General features: G+C 43.2%; 1 protein-coding gene across 1 annotated transcript in view; it reads left to right on the top strand.

Annotated features, from left to right (window-relative positions):
• The first annotated feature begins 1,844 nt into the window (after positions 1-1,844).
• Positions 1,845-24,205, top strand: part of LOC124619992 — a 159,580-nt gene continuing 137,219 nt past the window's right edge. Inside the window, exon 1 of the mRNA XM_047146656.1 lies at positions 1,845-1,972. The gene's annotated coding sequence lies outside the window, so the exon portion shown is untranslated. The remainder of the gene's footprint in view (positions 1,973-24,205) is intronic.

Below are 24,205 nucleotides of genomic sequence, written 5' to 3'. Positions count from 1 at the left end.
ATATTCTGTTTTCGACAGAGGAATGGTCTGCCACTTGGTTTTAGTTATATGGATTTGTTTGCCCACAACAGATGGATGTTCTCTGCCCACCCACTGTGTCCCTTCATGATACTTTTTTGCACCCTTCCACCAAATCATCATGGGTTGCTCTGACATCATTTCTCTTCAAATTCAGAAAACGGGTTATCATACAATACTCCACTTTATTAATCGATTGCTCCATTTTGTTTTACCTCTATAGGGGCATGCTGCAGAGGCTGGCTTGCGAGTAGTCCAGTGTTTAACAGTACTGCAAAATGGACCTGCAAACCAATAAAACGTTAAATACACTACTGGTCATTAAAATTGCTACACCACGAAGATGACGTGCTACAGACGCGAATATTAACAGACAGGAAGAAGATGCTGTGATATGCAAATGAATCATTCACACAAGGTTGGCGCCGGTGCTGACATGAGGAAAGTTTCCAACCGAATCCTCATACACAAACAGCAGTTGACCGGCGTTGCCAGGTGAAACGTTGTTGTGATGCCTCGTGTAAGGAGGAGAAATGCGTACCATCACGTTTCCGACAGTGATAAAGGTCGAATTGTAGCCTATCGCGATTGCGGTTTATCGTATCGCGACATTGCTGCTCGCGTCGGTCGGTCGAGATCCAATGAATGTTAGCAGAATATGTAATCGGTGGGTTCAGGAGGGTGGATCCGAACGGCCTCGTATCACTAGCAGTCGAGATGACAGGCATCTTATCCGCATGGCTGTAACGGATCGTGCAGCCACGTCTCGATCTCTCAGTCAACAGATGGGAACGTTTGCTAGACAATAACCATCTGCACGAACAGTTCGACGATGTTTGCAGCAGCATGGACTATCAGCTCGGAGACCACGGCTGCGGTTACCCTTGTCGCTGCATCACAGACAGGAGCGCCTGCGATGGTGTACTCAACGACGAACCTGGATGCACGAACGGCAAAACGTCATTTTTTCGGATGTTCCAGGTTCTGTTAACAGCAACATGATGGTCGCACCAGTGTTTGGCGGACATCGCGGTGAACGCACACTGGAAGCGTGTATTCGTCATCGCCATACTGGCGTATCACCCGGCGGGATGGTATGGGGTGCCATTGGTTACACGTCTCGGTCACCCCTTGTTCGCATGGACGGCTGTTTGAACAGCGGACGTTATATTTCAGATGTGTTACGACCCGTGGCCCTACCCTTCATTCGATCCCTGCGAAACCCTACATTTCAGCAGGGTAATGTTCGACCGCATGTTGCAGGTCCTGTACGAGTCTTTCTGGATTCATAAAATGTTCGACTGCTGCCCTGGCCAGCACATTCTCCAGATCTCTAACCAATTGAAAACGTCTGGGCAACGGTGGCCGAGCAAGTGGCTCGTCACAATACGCCAGTCACTACTCTTGATAAACTGTGGTATCGTGTTGAAGCTGCATAGACAGCTGTACCTGCACGCCCCATCCAAGCTCTGTTTGACTCAATGCCGAGGCGTATCAAGGCCATTATTACGGCCCGAGGTGATTGTTCTGGGTTCTGATTTCTGAGGATCTATGCACCCAAATTGCGTGAAAATGTAATCACATGTCAGTTCTAGTATAATATATTTGTCCAATGAATACCCGTTTATCATCTGCATTTCTTCTTGGTGTTGCAATTTTAATGGCCAGTAGTGTACATAACTGTAGTTTACCGCGCTGATGTAACATTATGGCAACCTTCCGCTGATGTGGCGGCGTCAGCTAGCAGCAGCTGGAAGTGTGTGTGTTGTTGTTGTTGTGCGCAGGGCTGGCCGGCGGCCACGGGCCGTGCCCGCCGCGAGCAGAGACCGCCCCCGCCGCCCGCGCGGCCACGCCTCCTAGACGGCTGGCTCTGCCGCCACCCACGGCCCCAGCAGCACGCGTCTCCAGTCGCGCCTCGGGCAGCCGCAGCTGACGCCGCCTCGTAGACCTTCCGGTGAGTACCGCGCCCGCAGTGATGGCATCTTCTCTTACCTGCGCTACACATATGTGGCTGCCCCTCCTAACTCCCTACTCCAGCTCACTGCCGCTGCCGAGTTAAGAAGACGCATGGGTCGGTCGTCGAAAAATTGTGCATAAAATGGAAACAACAACTCTGCAGAACACCCGGAATTACACTATTAATGACTTGATGAGGAATGTTACGAAATTTTGTAAATCTGAAATAGCCATGGTCGCAAGTACTTCTTTATTGTCCGCAGCTCGTGGTCGTGCGATAGCGTTCTCGCTTCCCGCGCACGGGTTCCCGGGTTCGATTCGCGGCGGGGTCAGGGATTTTCTCTGCCTCGTGATGACTGGGTGTTGTGTGATGTCCTTAGGGTGGTTAGGTTTAAGTAGTTCTAAGTTCTATGGGACTGATGACCATAGATGTTAAGCCCCATTGTGCTCAGAGCCATTTGAGACATTTTTGAACTTCTTTATTCAATTACCCGTTTCTATCATCATGATCATCTTCAGAGTGGTCTAAAAGAAGAAAATGCACGTATTTATAAAAAAAAATGTAGCTAATAGTAGGCTATTAGCTATTACAAGCTGTATCTTAATAAACATTGTCTGGACGGTTAGCAAATATACCTGTCTTTATGAAGTTAAGAGAGTAAGCAAATAAAATATATAGCCATAAATTTCAGGCATCTATAGAATACAAGAGAGAAGTTTTCTCTAGGACAAACGGGCAGGATTGTTAACGTTAGGTTCAAAGAACACACACATCCACCAAAGAGAGCTGCATTTGGACAGCACTTGACTGCGCACAACCATATTGTAACTAACGTACAATACAATATGCACACTGCACCTAAGGTAGCTCTATTCAGTGTTTTGGAAGAAGTAGAGATTTATCTTCCCAATGAACAGAATGAATTTACACCCACCGCCTATTTTTCCTTATATGACAGGATGTTGGATGTCTTTTGTACTAGTGGCGCGCTGTTTCTTCCCCGATTCTGCTCTGCTCACATATCCTTCTCTCGGATTCGGCGAATCTGTCGTGACCACTGCCTCTTTTTTATCATGTTCTGATACGTATGGTGCTTTCAGTTCGCTTACTTGATCTTTGTGTACGTCACAGACACCCACTAGGAACTAGCTTTAGAGCTTCAGAGTTCTTACTATCTGTATTTCTGATTCTGTCCGTTTGCATTATGTCTTGGGCCCGCACAGTCCGCAGTTTCTTAGATTCGTTATTGATATGCCCATATTCCCGCGATGCCTATGATTTTTTAATCCTTTAAGATGCTGCTGTCTAAGAACTTTATTGAACTGTGTATTTCACACGGCGGGGTCAGGGATTTTCTCTGACTCGTGATGACTGGGTGTTGTGTGCTGTCCTTAGGTTAGTTAGGTTTAAGTAGTTCTAAGTTCTTGGGGACTGATGAGCATAGATGTTAAGTCCCATAGTGCTCAGAGCCATTTTTGTATTTCACATACTCTTATTTGCAGGTATCTTTTATATTTTAAACTAACATTTCCCTATGGGCCCATTTTAAAACTCTAGCTCTTTCTTTAATTGCATTTTAACATGTCCGATTAGTTTTGTGCAGAATGTGTACGATCATATTTCTGACTTTTTATCGCACCATTGGAAACTACCTTCGGTCCGCAACGCCCAGCAGCCACACCCCCTCAGCTGTTTGCACTATAGTTGCAAACACAGTGCGTCAGAGACGAACCGACCTTATGCGCCATGAATGTTTACCATTTTATCATGCTTTTCCTCTTTGTGACGATGTAATTTACGGTTATGTGTTTTATTTTCTTACTCCGTTAACTTCATGAAGAGAGATATGTTTGCCAACATTCCAGATCATGTACGAGTATATTACTATACTGCTTGTAATAGTCTATTATTATGCCCATTTTTTCATAAACATGCACATTCGCTCTTGTTAGATCAATCTGAAGATGATCACAACGATCGAAACCGATATTTGAACACACAAATACTATGGCTATTCGGAAAGTAAGTTTCGATTGATCGCGAAATGGAAACCACTGTGAAAATCAGAAATATTTTATCTGCAACAGTTAGCTACAGCTTCCAGCCACTGCTCTACATAGTCACCACTCCGATTTACACATTTCTCGTAGTGTTGTACCAACTTTCCAATACCCTTATCATAGAAGGCAGCCGCCTGTACTTCCGTCAATTCCCTCCGCTCATCTATAGCTGTGCGAAAATGTGGTCTTCGTAGCCAATAGTTAATGTGAGCAGAGATGAAACACAGAGGGAGCCAGTTACGGGCTGTAGTGCGGGTGATCAAACACTTCCCATCGAAAACGCTGCAGGAGCCCATGCCCCTGCAGATTGCGACAGAGAATTGTCACCGTGTGACAGTTCTGTAATGTAGGCTGCATAACATCAGGCTAAATCTCTCACCAGGACCTCATACTTGGCGGGAGGCACTATTTTCTACTCGTCTTTATGTGCTCACCATGAGCTCAGAACTGAAAAGAGCGAAGTGACGCAACCGACAGGCGTATTAGAGACACTGTGGAACACATTGTGCGAAGCTTTGTTAGATTTTCATAGTGGTTTCCATTTCTTGACCGATCGGAACTCACTTTCCGAATATCTCTCGTATTTGCGTTCAGAGAATGTTATGATTTTTTCAAAATTATTAATAAATTATTTACAATAATGCATAATACATCACTTTAGCACTACGCACCAGAAATGTGATTTACATGATATAGAATCGGTGTGTGCTCTCGGCATTATCAGTATTTCATTGGCATTACGACCGCGAACACAGTTCCCCAAACTACAGCTATGCGAGCGTGTAAACGAATGAGCCTGTTGTTAAGAAGGTGAACGTTTCCGTTGTTTTCTGTCCCTAGTGAAGGGTCTTTCCCTTTCTGTCTTGCATTGCTCAACTTCCTGTGGTTTGTCGGCTCTACCCGTGGACTCAAGATCCGTGTCGAGCTTACTGTCATCATCAGGTATGACCTGCCTGTGAATTGAGCATTTTTTATTTTTATTTTTTGTTCTGCTTTGTACAGCCGATCAGTTAGCAAGCTTATTCATATGGGCTAGCCCTAAAGCCAGCACTTGAAAAGTGTCCTCTGTTACAGCCTGCAATTTTCTAAAATTCCTTGCCATTTTCAGACTGATGCCATGCAAATTTGTTTTCTGAAAACTATGTAACTATGTAATGAACTATGAAATTGGCAAACCCCAAAGTAAAAATATAAAAGTTTTTTCGTGAAATGTTGTTTGGTCGGGGTGAAGGGAGACGGAGGGGGGAGGGGCGAGGGGGGTAGCTGCACGGGGACAGTGGAGGGCAGCTTGTTTGCTCATCAGTTTCCAGGAAGACTGTACGCTTATCTCCTGCTGCCGATTGCAAGCTTTACTTTGCTAGAAAATATCGTAAACTTTTATTCTTTATCATATGCTATGCTAGATACCTTAAAACGTAAGAAAGCTAATGGCAGCATTCCATATATCACAATCGTAACCCGCAAAATTACGGTAATGTTGTTGTCTTCATAGAGCTGGAAACTGGGGACGGCAGCTTTGTATAATTTGTACGGACGATAAAGACGATTTACTCACTTACTACTTTTCTTCCACTGAGCTGTGTTTATTGTTCTAATTTAACTGCAGTCGTTTTGGAGTAAAAACGTGCCTTTGGCTGTTGAATGAATCTGGCGTTTTAGACAAACATGAGAGTCTTATAGGTTGCACTAGATCAGCGGTTCCAACCTTTCTTAGACTATTATCCCTGAGTACAATTTGACCCCCACCTTATCGCCAAGTTTAGCTCCTAACTAAACTGGCGAATGAAAATTATGAAAGATGAATGATAACTGGTTTGTGTGTGTGTGTGTATGTGTGTGTGTGTGTGTGTGTGTGTGTGTGTGTGTGTGTGTGTGTGAATGAGGAAGGAATTCGTGGGGGATCGCAAGTGCAGCCCACAATTCCTTCTCAGATAAGAAAGCTGAATATCCACAATAGGGGTAGACACTTGTACAATTTATTTCCCCTGCATTACTCATCTCCTTTGCGGTACTTGCTAGACCAGTACACTACAAACCCATGTAAAATCAACCGAATTAAAATCCATGCACCATACCTACTGTTCGTAACTCACTTGAGTTCTGCACTACTGACTTCTGAACTGGCGAAATTGGAAGACTTCAGGCTTTTGATGCTTTGTGCCTGACCACAGCCACTAATAGTCATAGCAAAAATAATTATAACAATACAGTGTACAACAATGTAGTAGCCCTTACGTAATTACTGCTCTGTCGTGCTGTCAATTAATTCATTTATTTGTTTATAAGCGAGTAATGAAGCAATTTCTGAACTACTGCAGGTATCATCTACAACTTGGAGAAGACTTTTGAAATATTTAGCATATGGTATGTATATTGACTCACTTTTATCATCAGCGATGTACGGGAGAAAGCATTACATTCGTATGTATTTGGGGGGCTATGTCGGGAAACTGTAACCTCCACTGCATTAATGCTACTACTTGAGAAAAAGTAATTATAGATAACTTATACACTGAAGAGACAAAGAAACTGGTACACCTGCCTAATGTCTTGTAGGGCCCCGCGAGCACACAGAAGTGCCACAACACGACGTGGCATGGACTCGACTAACGTCTGAAGTAGTGCTGGAGGGAACTACACCATGAATCCTGCAAGGCTGTCCATAAATCCGTAAGAGTACGAGTGGGGAGACCTCTTCTGAACAGCACATTGCAAGGCATCCCAGTTATGCTCAATAATGTTCATGTGTGGTGAGTTTGGTGGCCAGCCGAAGTGGTTAAACTCAGAAGAGTTTTGCTGGAGCCACTCTGTAGCAATTCTGGGGTGTAGCATTCTCCTGCTGGAATTGCCCAAGTCCGTCGGAATGGACAATGGACAGGAATGGATGCAGGTGATTAGACAGGATGCTTACGTGCGTGTCACCTGTCAGAGTCGTATCTAGACGTATCAGAGGAAACATATCACTCCAACTTCACACCCCTCACACCACTACAGAGCCTCCACCAGCTCGAACAGTCCCCTGTTGACATGCAGGGTACAGGGATTCATGAGGTTGTCTCCATACCCATACACGCCCACCCACTCGATACAATTTGAAATGAGACTCGTCCGACCAAGTAACATGTTTCCAGTCATCAACAGTCCAATGTCGGTGTTGACGGGCCCAGGTGAGACGTAAAGGTTTGTGTCGTGCATTCATCGAGGGTACGCGAGTGGGCCTAAGCTCCGGAAGCCCATATCGATGATGTTTCGTTGAATTCGCATGCTGACGCTTGTTGATGGCCCAGCATTGAAATCTGCAGCAAGTTGCGGAAGGGTTGCACTTCTGTTACGTTGATCAATTCTCTTCAGTAGTCGTTGGTCTCGTTCTTGCAGGATCTTTCTCCGACCGTAGCGATTTCGGAGATTTGATGTTTTACCGGATTCCTGATATTCACGGTACACTTGTGAAATGGTCGTACAGAAAATCCACACTTCATCGCTACCTCGGAGATGCTGTGTCCCATCTCTCGTGCGCCGACTATAACACCACGCTCAAACTCAATGATATCTTGATAACCTGCCGTTGTACCAGCAGTAACCAATCTAACAATTGCGCCAGACACTTGTTGTCTTATATAGGCGCTGCCGACCTCAAAGCCGTATTCTGCCTGTTAACATATCTCTGTATTTAAAAACGCATGCCTATACCAGTTTCGTTGGCGTTTCAGTGTATAATCAATATTAGAGTCTTACAAAGTTGTGATAATAATAATGATCTTTTGAAAATAATTTAGTTTCGTTACTGGACAGAATCGAATCATTTAGTTTTTACCCCTCAGAAAATTTCATTTTCCCCTTTAGTGGGTAATTCCCCAGGTTGTGAACCATTGCACTAGATGATGTTGATTTACATTTACAGGATATACATCGATGGGTGTTGTTTATCCTTTGGAGTGCAAAACGGGAACGAATCTGCGTGGTGTGGATTAGAAAAATACTTGGCAGGTTTCTACAGATCCATGGCATCAGATTTCTATGCACAGGCCACCCAGTTTCCGTAAATTTCGTGCCAGTGGTTTGTGGGCGTGGAGCTGGCGCCCCATAGCGTCCGAGCTGTGTTCGTCTGGGTTCAGTTCAGGCCACTGTGGTGGCCAAGATGTCTAGGTGAGTTCATCAACATTCTCCTCAAGCACTGTACAACACTGTACCTCAGTTATGGCATTGCAACTTGGACAGCTACTCAGCCGAAAGATACCATCGTCGTCGAGAATGACATCAAGCATGAATGGATGTCAGTGGTCCACAGTACTGCTCACGTAGTCCATCGTTGTCGAGGTATGATTGATCACTACTACAGGTTCAATGGAACTCAGGCGAATGTCCCTCATAGCATAATACTATCCCAAACTACCTGCGACATGTTTCTAGCAGCCGTTCGCCTGAATGACGACGCATCCAGGTACGACCATCGATCTGGTGCCTCATCCAAGAAGGTGACAAATTTCCATTGGTCCACGATCAGATCTGGATTATCCCGAATTCGCTGATAACGTTACTGATGTCGATGGTTCAACTTGGAAACACCAAGGAGTCGTTTGCTGTTGAGTTCCATGTTCAACAGTGCGCTCTGAAACATCTACCCCTGCATCAGCATTGTTATCATATCTTCCACAGAAATACTGCTCTTTACAGAGGGGGTGAGCACAGTTTGTGTGATGAGGCATCGACGCCCAAGACGTGGGCTCTTACTACTCCTTTCACTTTCCATAAGCCACTTTCCAGTGATATGACAGTAACACGCCAGCTTCGCCATTTCCGAGATGGTCGTTCCCAGGCCTGAGGCCATAACTATCAGCCCTTCGTCAAAGTCGATTATCTTGCCGAAAGTGTGAATGAGGTATTTCAAGTCAGGTTTTGGCAGTATTTGATGGGTCCTCAGATAACAGTAGAACAAGTAGTCGGAATAACTGTGTGCAGATAAGCGCATGGCAGTTTATCCACGTTCTTTAGTTTGGGTCCATCTCTGTAGATGTGACCTGAAGCCGGTGGTGGTGATGCTATCTCATGGAACGTGGGCACTGCGATCGCCTGCAGGCGGGACACGGTGAAGGCAGTCGCGCTGTTTGGAGCAGGGCAGACACCAGACAGCAGAGCAGGCCCCGTTGGGTTCGGCAGGCGGCGCGTTACCCGCGCTGGCCGCAGCGGCGCCGCTAAGTGGTGCGTCTGGTTCTGGTTTGGGCGCTGCTAGCCTAACCCCGAGGTCAACGTGCGCTGCGCGCCGCGGCACTGCGCTGACTCACCGCGCAGACATAGTGCAGGCGCCGCGACAAGCTGGGCCGGCCTGTTCCGATCGCCGCCGCGCTCACTGCACATTCTATTAAAATATTTTCTTTCTTATTTTACCCTGCCACGAGCGACGAAGTTATTGGGGTTAGCTCGATTCTGCAACAGGAGTTCCTATCTCTGTCGCTCAATTCAAGATCGGAAAGTATTGATACGACAGTTCCACAAGGATCTATTTTGGCACCAACTGATTTTATCTCTGTGACAGAACCATTTCCTTCTCTTTCTGACAAATTAATTTCATCTCTGTATCATAACTATCTCCCAAACACTCCATAGATAGACATGAGTCATTTAGAAAATAAAATCAGAATATGAATAACTATGATGTAAGGTGAGTTATTCTTGTTTTACCATTTTATGGACGGCAAAGTCATTTGAATAGAAACCGTTAGCTCACTAGTAATGTTAAAGGCCGTATTCCCGTTCCCCAGCTGCAACTAGGGACGTATTGATACCACAGTTCCACAAGGATCTATTCTGGGTCCAATTTATATAAGCTCTGAGACATAATCAATTTCTTTTCTATTATTCAAAAAAACTAATTTTATCTCTTCATTGTAACCATCTCCTGAACATTCCTTCATAGATATACATGGGTCATTCAGAAAATATGCTCCAGTGTCCAATAAAGAAAATCAAAATAGCTGTAATACCTACATCTACTTCTACATGGATACACTGCAAATCACACTTAGGTGCCTGGCAGAGGGTTCAGCGAATCAACTTCACAATGACTGACTAGGAAATAAATTGAATTTTACAGACAGCAAAGTCGTTAGAACAGAAATGTTAGCTCACTTGTAATGCTGAAGACCATATTCCCTTCGCTCAGCAGTAACTATGACGGTACTGATACCTCAGTTCCACAAGGATCTATTTTGGGACTAGCTGATTTTATCTCTGTGACATAACCATTCCCTTCTGTATCAATCAGACAAATTAACTGTATATTTATATCATAACTATCACCCAAACATTCCTTCATAGATACATGTAGGCCATTCAGAAAATGTGCTGCAAAGTCCAATAAAGAAAATCAAAATAGCAATAACTATGAAGTTAGGTTAGTTATTATTGTTTTTCCGTTTCATGGACAGGAAAGTCGTTAGAATAGAAACGTTAACTCACTTCTAATGTCAAAGGCCGTATTCCTGTCGCTCAGCTGCAGCTAGGAACGTATTGATACCACAGTTCCCTAAGGATCTATTCTGGGGCCAGTGTATTTTAGCTTTGTGACATAATCGATTTCTCTTCTTTTGTTCAGACAATTTTATTTCTGCATCGTAACCATGTCAACAGTCCTTTACAGGCATATGTGGGTTATTCAGAAAATACACTCCAGCCTCTGATAAAGAAAATCAAAATAGCAATAATTAGGAAATAAACTGAGTTACTTTTATTTTACCGTTTCACGGACAACAAAGTTGATAGAACAGGAACGTTAGCTCACTTTTGATGTTTAAGACCGTATTCCTTTCGCTCAGCATTAGCTAGGAAAGTATTGACACCACAATTGCACAAGGACCTATTATGGGGTCAGCTAATTTTATTTCTGTGACATAACCAGTGCCTTCACTGTCAATCGGATACACTAATTTTATCTCTGCACCATAGCCATCTTCTAAACTTTCCTTCCCGTACGTTGCTGATTTGGAAAATATGTTCCGACAGTGGATAAAGAAAAACAAAACAACAATAACTACGAAATGAGTTACTCCTATTTTACCGTTTCGAGGACAGCAAAGTCGTTAGAATCAAGACTGTACCTCACTTATAATATTAGTATTCCTGTCGCTCAGCTGTATCCAATAAAGAACTGATAACACAGTTCCACAAAATCTGTCTTGGGACCAAATAATTCCTTTTCTATCGTTCATAAATATGTGAGGGTCATCAACAAAACGAGTTACAATGGCGATATTCAGAATAACCATAACAGCCAATACATTATTTTCTTATTTTACCGTTTCGTGGCCAACGAAATCAACTGATAATTTCCCTAAAATATTCTGCTGATAATATTTGACACGAAAGATAATAAATTCCAGCATTTATAAAAGCATACTTATTAAGTTTACACCACAGACAACATGTACAATTAAGTTATAACATGTCTTTTGCACGCTGGTAGGAATCAGTTCTCAGCAGGATAATTATTCTATTAAGAGGGCGCATTTCTCCTTCAATCGGTCTACAGACCGTCGTAGATGAGAGGGGCGCCAGTCACACAACGATTTTCGGAAGGCTCTCCGAACTGCTGTGGAACAGCCCTCTGCATACTCAGCAACCCAGCATGTGGTGCGTGGCAGGAGGTGCTTTTGATACCGCATTCATTTCTCCGCTTCCCTGTTACATTTACGAATGTCGTGTGGGAAGAAAGAGTGTCAGCAATTTATCTGACTATCTCGTCATGGTCATTTCGCGATACTTGTGTGGGAGACATTAATATATTGCAGGCTCTTTATGGAAAATACGCTTTCGGAATTTTAGCGGTAGACATCTCCGTGATGCACAATGTCTATATTGTAGCGTCTTCCACGGGAGTCAGGTTAGCATCCATAGCTCTTACTAAACGAACCCGTGACGAATCCACCATTCTTGAGTGGACCACCTCTATAGCTTTTATTACTGCAACCGGGTGAGGTTCCATACTTAATAATCGATCGAGCGAGTCAGTCACAAGCCATTTCTTTCATTATTCCAGGGGATTCCATCCTGGCATCTGCTTTTCCTACACTTTTTCTTATGCGGTCAATCCACTTTCCATCGCATCGAATACACATATGTATTTTTTGACTGTCACTGTTTCCAGTCATTTATTACACATAGTGTTATCGAACCGTAGTTAACCTCCTCCCGGCATTTACGTGTAATACAGTACCTTTATTCTTCACGGGGCATCTCCTAGTCTCTGTACCAGTAGTTGGTCCTCTGCAGATCTTCCTGCATTTTATTACAGCCATAGAGGGTTGGAGCCTCCGCATAGACAACAGCGTTTCCCGCCAACGGTCATTGTCGGTGGTACTGGTGGACAGATAGATGCGTCCCCAAATCCAGGTATACTGTGAGACAAAGCAATGCTTTCACAGCATTGAGTATTCAGAACATTTTCCATGACATTAAGGGTCCTTTCGCTGCCATAAATTTATCATCTATGGTTACAAGCGTTGTGTTTATTGTACGCAACAGCACTAAGTGGAGAGCTGTTATTGGATGTAGAGGGGCTACAAACTGAAAATACCGTAAATCGACAGACAAGGCTATTATTCTCGTGCTACAACAGTGATTGGCTGACATCTAAATATTTATTAAATTTCTGGAGTTGAGAGCGGAGTTTCATGTGTTAAAAACGTTGAAAAGCCAAGAGGTCGCATAAATATTTCTTTATTGAAAACAATCAGTTTCGACATCTTCCGGCCTTAAAAGAACTTACTGTTATGAAACGTGTTCATTATATATATATATAGGGTGGTCCATTGATCGTGACTGGGCCAAATATCTCACGAAATAAGTGTCAAACGAAAAAACTACAAAGAACGAAACTTGTCTAGCTTGAAGGGGGAAACCAGATGGCGCTATGGTTGGCCCGCTAGATGGCGCTGCCATAGGTCAAACGGATATCAACTGCGTTTTTTTTTTCAAATAGTAACCCCCATTTTTATTGCATATTAGTGTATAACGTAAAGAAATATGAATGCTTTAGTTGGACCACTTTTTTCGCTTTGTGATAGATGGCACTCTAATAGTCACAAACATATGGCTCACACTTTCATGGGAACAGTTGGTAGCAGGTAGGTTTTTTAAATTAAAATACAGAACTTAGGTACGTTTGACCATTTTATTGTTCCAATGTGATACATGTACCTTTGTGAACTTATCATTTCTGAGAACGCATGCTGTTACAGCGTGATTACCTGTAAATACAACATTAATGCAATAAATGCTCAAAATGATATCCGTCAACCTCAATGCATTTGGCAATACGTGTAACGACATTCCTCTCAACAGCGAGCAGTTCGCCTTCCGTAATGTTCGCACATGCATTGACAATGCGCTGACGCATGTTGTCAGGCGTTGTCGGTGGATCACGATATCAAATATCCTTCAACTTTCCCCACAGAAAGAAATCCGGGGACGTCAGATCGGTGAACGTGCGGACCATGTATAGTGCTTCGACGACCAATCCACCTGTCATGAAATATGTTATTCAATACCTCTTCAACCGCACGCGATCTATGTTCCGGACATTCATCAAAATGGAAGTACATCGCCATTAAGTCATGCAGTTGGGGTTGGGTTGGGGGTTGGGGTTGTTTTGGGGAAGGAGACCAGACAGCGAGGTCATCGGTCTCATCGGATTAGAGAAGGACGGGGAAGGAAGTCGGCCGTGCCCTTTGAAAGGAACCATTCCGGCATTTGCCTGGAGCGATTTAGGGAAATCACGGAAAACCTAAATCAGGATGGCCGGACGTGGGATTGAACCGTCGTCCTCCCAAGTGCGAGTCCAGTGTTTAACCACTGCGCCACCTCGCTCGGTAAGTCATGCAGTGAAACATCTTGCAGTAGCATCCGTAGAACATTACGTAGGAAATCAGCATACACTGCACCATTTAGATTGCCATCGATAATACGGGGGCCAATTATCCTTCCTCCCATAATGCCGCACCATACATTAACCCGCCAAGGTCCCTGATGTTCCACTTGTCGCAGCCATCATGGATTTTCTGTTGCCCAATAGTGCATATTATGCCGGTTTACGTTACCGCTGTTGGGTGAATGACGTTACGCCGCTAAATAGAATGCGTGCAAAAAATCTTTCATCGTCCTGTAATTTCTCTTGTGCCCAGTGTCAGAACTGTACACGATGTTCAAAGTCGTCGCCATGCAATTCCTGGTGCATAGAAAAATGGTACAGATGCAATCGATGTTGATGTAGCATTCTCAACACCGACGTTTTTGGAATTACCGATTCTCGCGCAATTTGTCTGCTACTAATGAGCGGATTAGCCGCGACAGCAGCTAAAACAGCTATTTGGGCATCATCATTTGTTGCAGGTCGTGGTTGATGTTTCACATGTGGCTGAACACTTCCTGTTTCCATAAATAACGTAACTATCCGGCGAACGGTCCGGACACTTGGATGATGTCGTCCAGGATACCGAGCAGCATACATAGCACACGCCCATTGGGCATTTTGATCACAATAACCACACATCAACACGATATCGTCCTTTTCCGCAATTGGTAAACGGTCCATTTTAACACGGTTTATGTATCACGAAGCAAATACCGTCCGCACTGGAAAAATGTTACGTGATATCACGTACTTATACATTTGTGACTATTACAGCGCCATCTATCACAAAGCGAGAAAAGTGGTCCAACTAAAACATTAATATTTCTTTACGTACTATACGAATATGTAATAAAAAATGGAGGTTCCTATTTTAAAAAAAACGCAGTTGATATCCGTTTGACCTATGACAGCGCCATCTAGCGGGTAGCGGGCCAACCATAGCGCCATCTGGTTTCCCCCTTCAAGCTAGACGAGTTTCGTTCTTTGTAGTTTTTTCGTTTAATGCTTATTTCATATAATATATATATATATATATATATATATATATATATATATATATATATATCTTTTATAATTTGCTGCTTTTTATGCACATGACAACTTGGCGTGAGGTCCAACTTAAAGTGAACGCGTTTCATAACAAAAAGATTGTTTAAGACCTGCAAAGTGTGTCAGAACTGGTTGTTTTGAATAACGAAATATTTATGCGATCTTGGCTTCTGAATATTTTGTGCAAGTAAAACAGATCACTCCTTTTGTCTTCTCAAAATGAGAAAATTCAGTGGAATTTCAAATTCGGTTATTCCTTTAGTGTATACTCATTTAGCTCAAGTCTGTACTATCATTAGGCGGAAGTTTTGATTTAAATAAGGGATTTAAGAAATATCTGAATGATTTCCCAAACATTTTTAGATGCCTGAACGTGAACACGTACGAAACACTTAGTTTTCCAAAGCGGAAAGAACTGCAAACAACCACTACCGATTTACAATGAAATGAACACCCTTAGCTACTTACAGGCGTTGACATACGTTGAAGGGGACAGATGAAAATGTATCCCTCGACCGGGGCACGAACCCGGGATCTCTTGTTTACATGGCAGACGCTCTATCCATCTTTCTTTTTTTTTTTTTTAATTTCATTTTATTCGTTTTCGTTCGTTTTATCTGATCGGAGCGGACGTCGTAAGACACCCTTTTAAGTTCGTTGTTGATTTATTAACTCAGTTTCTTTATTACAGAGGGCGGCTAACCCCCTGACCAAGCACGCTGAGCTACCGTGCCGGCATCCATCTGAGCCACCGAGGACACAGACGATAGCGCGACTGCAGGGATTTATCTCTGGCACGCCTCCCGTGAAACCCACATTCTCAACGTATTGTCCCGCACTACATTCGTAGTGCCCCCGCACATTATACTCATTACTCGCGGCGCGTTGTCGATTCCCGTAAGAGTTCGGGCACTGTTTGTGCATTCGCACAGAAGAAGAAGATGGTCAAGTGGCCGGTGAGCCTTAACTATAAATATACTAAGATGGTATCTGTTCTTTCGGACAAGTCTAAAAGAACAGGTACCATCTTAGTATATAAATACTATCGATACCACACATTAACTATACTTACAAAAGTTTTCCAACAGTGTAGGCCTACTCATCTTCACATTATGATTTCCAAACATTTAATGGTATTTGGAATCATAATGTGAACACATGTAGACCTGTGTTGATGATTTTTGTAAGTAAAGCCAATGTATGTTGTCCATATTTACGAGCCGGCCTTAATAGCCGAGCGGTTCTAGGCGCTTCAGTCTGGAACCGCGCACCGCTACGGTCGCAGGTTCGAATCCTGCCTCGGGCAAGGATGTGTGTGATATCCATAGGTTAGTTAGGTTTAAGTAGTTCTAAGTTGTAGGGGACTAATGACCTCAGATGTTAAGTCCCATATTGCTCAGAGCCATTTGAACCAACCATATTTACGACTGCGGTAGTGTACGAAAAACTGTGCTGTGTAAGACGTAAGAAATACATAGTTCTGTAAAGCAACGAAAAATTAGACTACAAATATCAGTGTCTAATGAAGAAAGACCCCAAAGACGTGCTAGCAGACGGCATTTCCTGATGTAGCCGAGAGATGAAACAGAAATCACCACCTCTGATGATGTTTTACCTCAATAACGCGTAACATGTCTGATGAAAAAACACGCACATTCTTGTAGTTGTAAAGACGGAACGAAAGTACCCTCAGGAATTATTTCCGTGTTGATGAATTAAGTTCTTTTCGTAGTTTTCACGTCTCAATTCCTGAAGGTGGTCTGAAAAACAAACTGACTGTAGAATAAAAACAATTTACCTAGTATTTGACTGTCTAAACAATTTATCAACTGTGAAGCACAACTTTGTAAAAATATTTATTAATACATTTCAGTTTCATCGCCATCCAGGTTCTAACAACCCTAACACAACAAAGGTCAAAATTTTAATAACGATTGTGGTGTTGCTCACGCTGCTAAATACTGCATTACCGGGCAACAACAGTCATATTATGTGGCAGGTGTCATTAGAGCACAGTTAATAGTCATTTCATGTAATAATAAGAAAAACTAGGCACTCATCTTTTTGTGTTTCCCACGCTGGTCTCGTCGTAAAATCATGGCTCAATCGTTCAAAATCTAGGTGGTTATGATTCCAAGCTCGGATGCAGAGAGGCCTAGGTATTATTCTGCTATATTCAAAAGTTTTTAGATGCGGTTCTCAAACCATTCTTGGAGATTAAACCTTTCATAGTTAGCACAATGGTGATGTAAAAAAATAATCAGCACTCCGAATTTAACTTACACTTCCTTTTAACTGCTTTTATTGCAATATCACGTATCATACAAAACACCACTTCACAATACAAAACATACTTGAAAACATCTTCCTCACATTTTATAAGCAAACTATAATATGCGTCTTTCCAACATGACGTCCAAGACGTGACCTTCTCCACGTCCGACTCTCTAACAACTTAACAACTAACTAATAATCGCTTACGCGCCCAAAAATCAGAGTTACAAGTACGTCAAAGATCATAGTGACAAAAGAAAGAATACACATAAGAATAATATCATTGCAATATAAACATATCGATGTATCACAAATGAAATCAAATCTGAATGCTGTCTCAGAAATATGTCAACTACTTTGCAGAAACACAGTAGAATATAGCTGGTATCGAGAGGTTCAGGTGAGGTGCCGTAACGATTGAATGGTTGCGTAATTCAAGTACCATTACAAGGTCTCTTTACACTCTGATACACATGCCAAGTTTCAGAATCTTTTCAATTTCAAGAAAATTCTATCTCTTGAATTTGCCTGCCAAAGAAAGTTATTCCCTTTCCGCTTCTGCCGCCTGCAGAATACAGGCACCCTGCTGCAACTTGTGTGACTTTGAGACTTACACGAGATATGTCTTTCATTAACTCTGCTGTATCCTTCCCTGTTAGCAGGTCCTTAAGCTGTTCTCCGCTAATTGCCACTACTGTCTTGTCCTGTTTACCTTTAAAGTAATTTATGTTCGGTGGCCAGCAAATTTCATACAATCGTTGTATTCTTTACTTTACGAAGGAAGTGCAGAGTCATTTATAAATTATGAAAACTGCGTCTACTTTCACTTAGTTTCATCGTTACTTCTTCAAAGTACAAGGTAATAACAAGTTTAGCTACACTTCTTAAATATGTCGGATTAACATTCATTCATTCCACCGCACAGTATCGAATGATTTAACAAGTTCATTATTTTTTTTTTAGGTAGCTTCTGATCTGTCGTAATTCTTTCTTTGATAAATCAGCCAAATGTCGGCAGTTCTCCTCAGGCACATTTTTGCTGATGGACGATACATCATCCTGCAGTTGTACTCTTTTTCTTTCCATTGATAAGCGTATGATGACACTGCACAAATTCACACAGATTGTGTAGCACCTCTCATATACATACGCTGCTTTCTTTGACTTACTGATAATTAAGCATTTTCTAGAAATTTCGTCTCTTTGAAGAGTGTCATACCTTAACATAACATTCTGTATTTGCTTCAGAGATCCATAAGCGACGTCGCCAAGGCTATGTGGTGTGTTGCAGCAGAACACGGCCGTCCAACATACGTAGTGGCCCACTGAGATAACGTTGGCTGAGGAGCAGCATGGCTTTCCACTAAAGAACCGCACGACAGTGTTTTTACTTTCTCCAACGCTGCGGCTGCTTTGTGCAATCACCCTATCTGGACACACTGGCTACGATGGCAAGAAGAAATTTACCGGACCTTTTTGAGGAAGTAACGCATTTTATTCAGTTCGTCCGCTTTTGCCCCAGTGTGTGAGCGAAACATTTTTCCGGTGAGTAGGATTAAATTACTTCCTTAAGTTCGACCCTGGATGATCTGAGCATTACACATGGCTTCAAAACGCTTTAAAGGCAGATGTACACTGTTGACCCAAAATATAATGACCACAGTACGCTGTGTGTTTGAATTACGCCTAACGTCATTGTGGGCTCTTGACCCAGTAAGGAAACTACAGTAAACAGCGTGATTCCGTGATTATGTTACAGACTTTCAGCGATGATAGAGCAGGGTAAATGTGTCAATTTGAGGTCAGGGACCCTGGTCCGTAAACGATCGAGTCGAAGGTCACAAGCGAAAATCGTTCCGATGCCTCAGACAGTACAGTTCCTGTTGTTGCTAAGATCGTACGTTGGACAACTTTCAGAGCTGGTAGTATGGCCCAACACAACGAAAAAGGTCCAGTAAATATGGGTTCGAAAATGCATACCTTAAGAGGTATGAGCACTCGTCTATCTTCGTTAATGTGAAACATATCACTTTTGCTGATCTGGTACGCCGTCATCTAGACGAACGGCTGTTCGAAACATGCACCGCGTCACTATCGCAGGCCGGAGGGGGCAGTATTATGCTACGAGGGACGTTCAGCTGGACTTCCATAGAATCTGTGATAGTAATCAAAGGCACCAAGACAACTGTGAACGAAATTATTGCGACTCACCTTATAACACTTGCCCGCGAGTTTGCGCCAAGTATAACGCCATACTAAAAAAAAAAATGGTTCTAATGGCTCTGAGCACTATGGGACTTAACTTCTGGGGTCATCAGTCCCCTAGAACTTAGAACTACTTAAACCTAATTAACCTAAGGACATCACACACATCCATGCCCGAGGCAGGATTCGAACCTGCGACCGTAGCGGTCGTTCGGTTCCAGACTGTAGCGCCTAGAACCGCTCGGTCACCACGGTCGGCCGCCATACTCACAGACTAGTGTTACCCTCTCGGAAAATTTTTGTATTTGACCGTGTAATTACCTAATGGACAGAGGTTATCGAACACTAATTTCGTATAAGTGGCAGTTAATACACTCCTGGAAATGGAAAAAAGAACACATTGACACCGGTGTGTCAGACCCACCATACTTGCTCCGGACATTGCGAGAGGGCTGTACAAGCAATGATCACACGCACGGCACAGCGGACACACCAGGAACCGCGGTGTTGGCCGTCGAATGGCGCTAGCTGCGCAGCATTTGTGCACCGCCGCCGTCAGTGTCAGCCAGTTTGCCGTGGCATACGGAGCTCCATCGCAGTCTTTAACACTGGTAGCATGCCGCGACAGCGTGGACGTGAACCGTATGTGCAGTTGACGGACTTTGAGCGAGGGCGTATAGTGGGCATGCGGGAGGCCGGGTGGACGTACCGCCGAATTGCTCAACACGTGGGGCGTGAGGTCTCCACAGTACATCGATGTTGTCGCCAGTGGTCGGCGGAAGCTGCACGTGCCCGTCGACCTGGGACCGGACCGCAGCGACGCACGGATGCACGCCAAGACCGTAGGATCCTACGCAGTGCCGTAGGGGACCGCACCGCCACTTCCCAGCAAATTAGGGACACTTATCGGCGAGGACCATTCGCAATCGTCTCCATGAAGCTGGGCTACGGTCCCGCACACCGTTAGGCCGTCTTCCGCTCACGCCCCAACATCGTGCAGCCCGCCTCCAGTGGTGTCGCGACAGGCGTGAATGGAGGGACGAATGGAGACGTGTCGTCTTCAGCGATGAGAGTCGCTTCTGCCTTGGTGCCAATGATGGTCGTATGCGTGTTTGGCGCCGTGCAGGTGAGCGCCACAATCAGGACTGCATACGACCGAGGCACACAGGGCCAACACCCGGCATCATGGTGTGGGGAGCGATCTCCTACACTGGCCGTACACCACTGGTGATCGTCGAGGGGACACTGAATAGTGCACGGTACATCCAAACCGTCATCGAACCCATCGTTCTACCATTCCTAGACCGGCAAGGGAACTTGCTGTTCCAACAGGACAATGCACGTCCGCATGTATCCCGTGCCACCCAATGTGCTCTAGAAGGTGTAAGTCAACTACCCTGGCCAGCGAGATCTCCGGATCTGTCCCCCATTGAGCATGTTTGGGACTGGATGAAGCGTCGTCTCACGCGGTCTGCACGTCCAGCACGAACGCTGGTCCAACTGAGGCGCCAGGTGGAAATGGCATGGCAAGCCGTTCCACAGGACTACATCCAGCATCTCTACGATCGTCTCCATGGGAGAATAGCAGCCTGCATTGCTGCGAAAGGTGGATATACACTGTACTAGTGCCGACATTGTGCATGCTCTGTTGCCTGTGTCTATGTGCCTGTGGTTCTGTCAGTGTGATCATGTGATGTATCTGACCCCAGGAATGTGTCAATAAAGTTTCCCCTTCCTGGGACAATGAATTCACGGTGTTCTTATTTCAATTTCCGGGAGTGTAGAAAGACTTAACAGGCTTTCAAATGGTTCAAATGGCTCTGAGCACTATGGGACTTAACTACTGAGGTCATCAGTCCCCTAGACTCAGAACTACTTAAACCTAACTAACCTAAGGACATCACACACATCTATGCCCGAGGCAGGATTCGAACCTGCGACCGTGGCGGTCGCGCGGTTTCAGACTGTAGCGCCTAGAACCGCTCGGCCACCCCGGCCGGCCTTAACAGGCTTTACTTTGGAGAGGATACAATTAATGAAGTTATGGGGATGAAACAACAAACGGTCGCCAGCCTAATTGGGCATAATAATTTGAAATATTATATTTAAAGAATTTAAATATGATTTTGCAAAAGTGATTTTCATTAATTTTCTCTTTGAATGGTGCACTGGATACTCACGACTACAGGGCGAACTAAGTAGTGGATAGCAGTAGTTATCATTTGCAAAAATCAATAATCACAAGAAGACAAAGGTACTTTACACATAATAATAATAGTTACTATAGCAATCATTAATCAATTCTGCCCTGAGATGTTACCACAGTACACACTGGACTGAAGTTGGGTATGAAAAGAGTCCTGATTTAGCTAACATATACATACCACAAATGAAATTAAATAATCATACGTAGACACTTTTTATACTCTCATTATTAGAATGTCACAGATTTCCTTTAATAGCAATGAAATTCCCAAATATCTTTTAATTTGAGAAAAGTTAACTGTGGGGACCCATAAACTGTTACTTTTCTACAGGCAAACTCTGTGATTATTTTATAAACAAATTACAATTTACTCAAACAATAAGCTTAATTAACTGTAGAAAGTAGTTCATGGTAATAATCAATACAAAATTACGTTTCGTGTTAGCTCAAAGTGCCTTTTTCATCACCTGTGAAGCAGGTATTTTTACATTAACACCTACACACTCTGGCACTGATCTTTTGAGCATTCAAAGCAAAACCAAATTATCATTTAGTTAGAAACAGGATACTCGGATTTCTGCACACTTGGGATGGGACCCTGCATCGGTTCATGACCAGGATAATGTCAGGGTTCAAACACGGGTTTAAAGCACCTGAATTATTATTGAGAAAAACGCTCACACAAATGTACTGGTCCATGCTATTATACATAACTGCGTTCCTGTAGTTGGCAGCAAGCCGATTAAGGATACTGGCCTGCAATTTTTCAGGTCCGTTCTTTTACCCTTCGTATATACAGAAGTAGCTTGCGCTTTTTCCAGTAGCTTGACACATCCCCAAGCGCTTGAGGTAGGTGATAAATGCTAGCTAAGTAAGGGGCAAATTTCACGGAGTATTCTTTGTAAAACCGGATGGGACCTGGCGACCTTTTTTTTCAACTCTTTCAGTTGTTTCTCTACCCCGGGGATGCTTATTACTATGTCATCCATACAGGACTCTGTCCGATGGTCAGACGACGGTATTGTTGTGCGATTCTCCCGTGTGAAAGGCTTCTTAAACGGGAAATTTAAAACTTGGCCTTTCGTTGTACTGCCACACTAGACCGTTCAACGAGAGACTGGATGGAAGCCTTAGACCTACTTAGTGATTTTACAAAGGACCAGAATTTTCTCGTGTTCTCGGCCAGACCATTAGCTAAGTTATGACGGTGGTAGTTTTTGTATGATTCGCACATAGATTTTTTTCACAAGCGCACGAATCTCTACTAACTTTTACCTGTCATCATTTGCACATTTTCTTTTGAAGTGAGAGTGCAACAGCCTTTACTTCCTCAGCATTTCCCGAATTTCGTTGCTAAACCACGATGGGTCTTTTTCCGTCCGTAATCCACTTAGTAGGCACATACTTGTCTAGAGCACAACTTACAATCCAACCTTTACGCACAGTTCCTCTATATTCGCCATACAGGAACCAAATTAATCATCTTGTGGTGCAGTTCTTCTTGTTCTGTCCGTGCTTGCTACGAAAATGGGATGAGAAATTCCACCCTATGCAAGACACCTTTTTTCTGTTTGTTTCACCCATGCATGTTTCAGCACTTTTTTGCTATCTTCAGTGGGTTTAATTTTTTATTTTTAACTGTAAAATTGTTGTTACATATAAACATTTGTGTTGTTTATAACATTATGTCAAAGTTCCATTTATAGCTTAATTGGCGAAAAGTAGATGTATGCATTAATTAACATACCTTATATGATGCTATCGTCCATTTATTTTGGTAGCTATTCTGCTACACAATACACAACTTGTCATCTGCAGTCAGCAAAACGTAATTTATTTTTCTCTTTGTTACGCATTTACGAACGGAAATGAGTCTATCACTTTTTTTTGTGTAATTTAAGGTTTTGAAATTGTGGTGCTTTCTCCCATTCCCAGGAACCAAATTACTGTAACTCATTGTCTAAGTGAGATGCTTACAATTGCTTGTCTGCTTTTCCTAGCAGAAACAATCTCCTAGCCTTCTTGACTGATTTATTGTCACTTATGCAGCAGAAAATCACCAAAGACTATGAACATCAAGTATTATTCAAGCTGTATAATTCTTTTATAAGCTGACTTTTGCTGACACGAGTGTTCATAAAATATAGAAACAAAAATATACAGATTTTCATCCTTGTTAAGGTGAATGAGGGTACAATTGTTAATCAGAGAGTTATCGTGTCACGAATACATGATTAATAGTGTGTTATGCTGTGTTGACACATGAATAAATTCTAACCTGGTCCTTATGTATAATTTCTTCCTTGTTACACATTCACAGTGCAGCGAGTTGAGCATAATTGTAAACCTTAATAGATCGTCAAATCCAATGAATCGTTGGCTTTCCAGTCACGGACAAAAGACTTAAACACCTAGTAGTGTGTTGCGATTTGCCTAAACAGGTTTTTTAAACTGTTTACTTCAAAAACTTGGATAGTTTATTTAAGAGGCGCATGACCTGTAATTACCCAACATAGCACGTTCTTCCTCTG

Source organism: Schistocerca americana, chromosome 6, assembly GCF_021461395.2.
Source record: "Schistocerca americana isolate TAMUIC-IGC-003095 chromosome 6, iqSchAmer2.1, whole genome shotgun sequence".
NCBI lineage: Eukaryota > Metazoa > Arthropoda > Insecta > Orthoptera > Acrididae > Schistocerca > Schistocerca americana.
The sequence above is the reverse complement of the archived record's forward strand: the minus strand, read 5'-3'. Positions and strand labels throughout refer to the sequence as shown.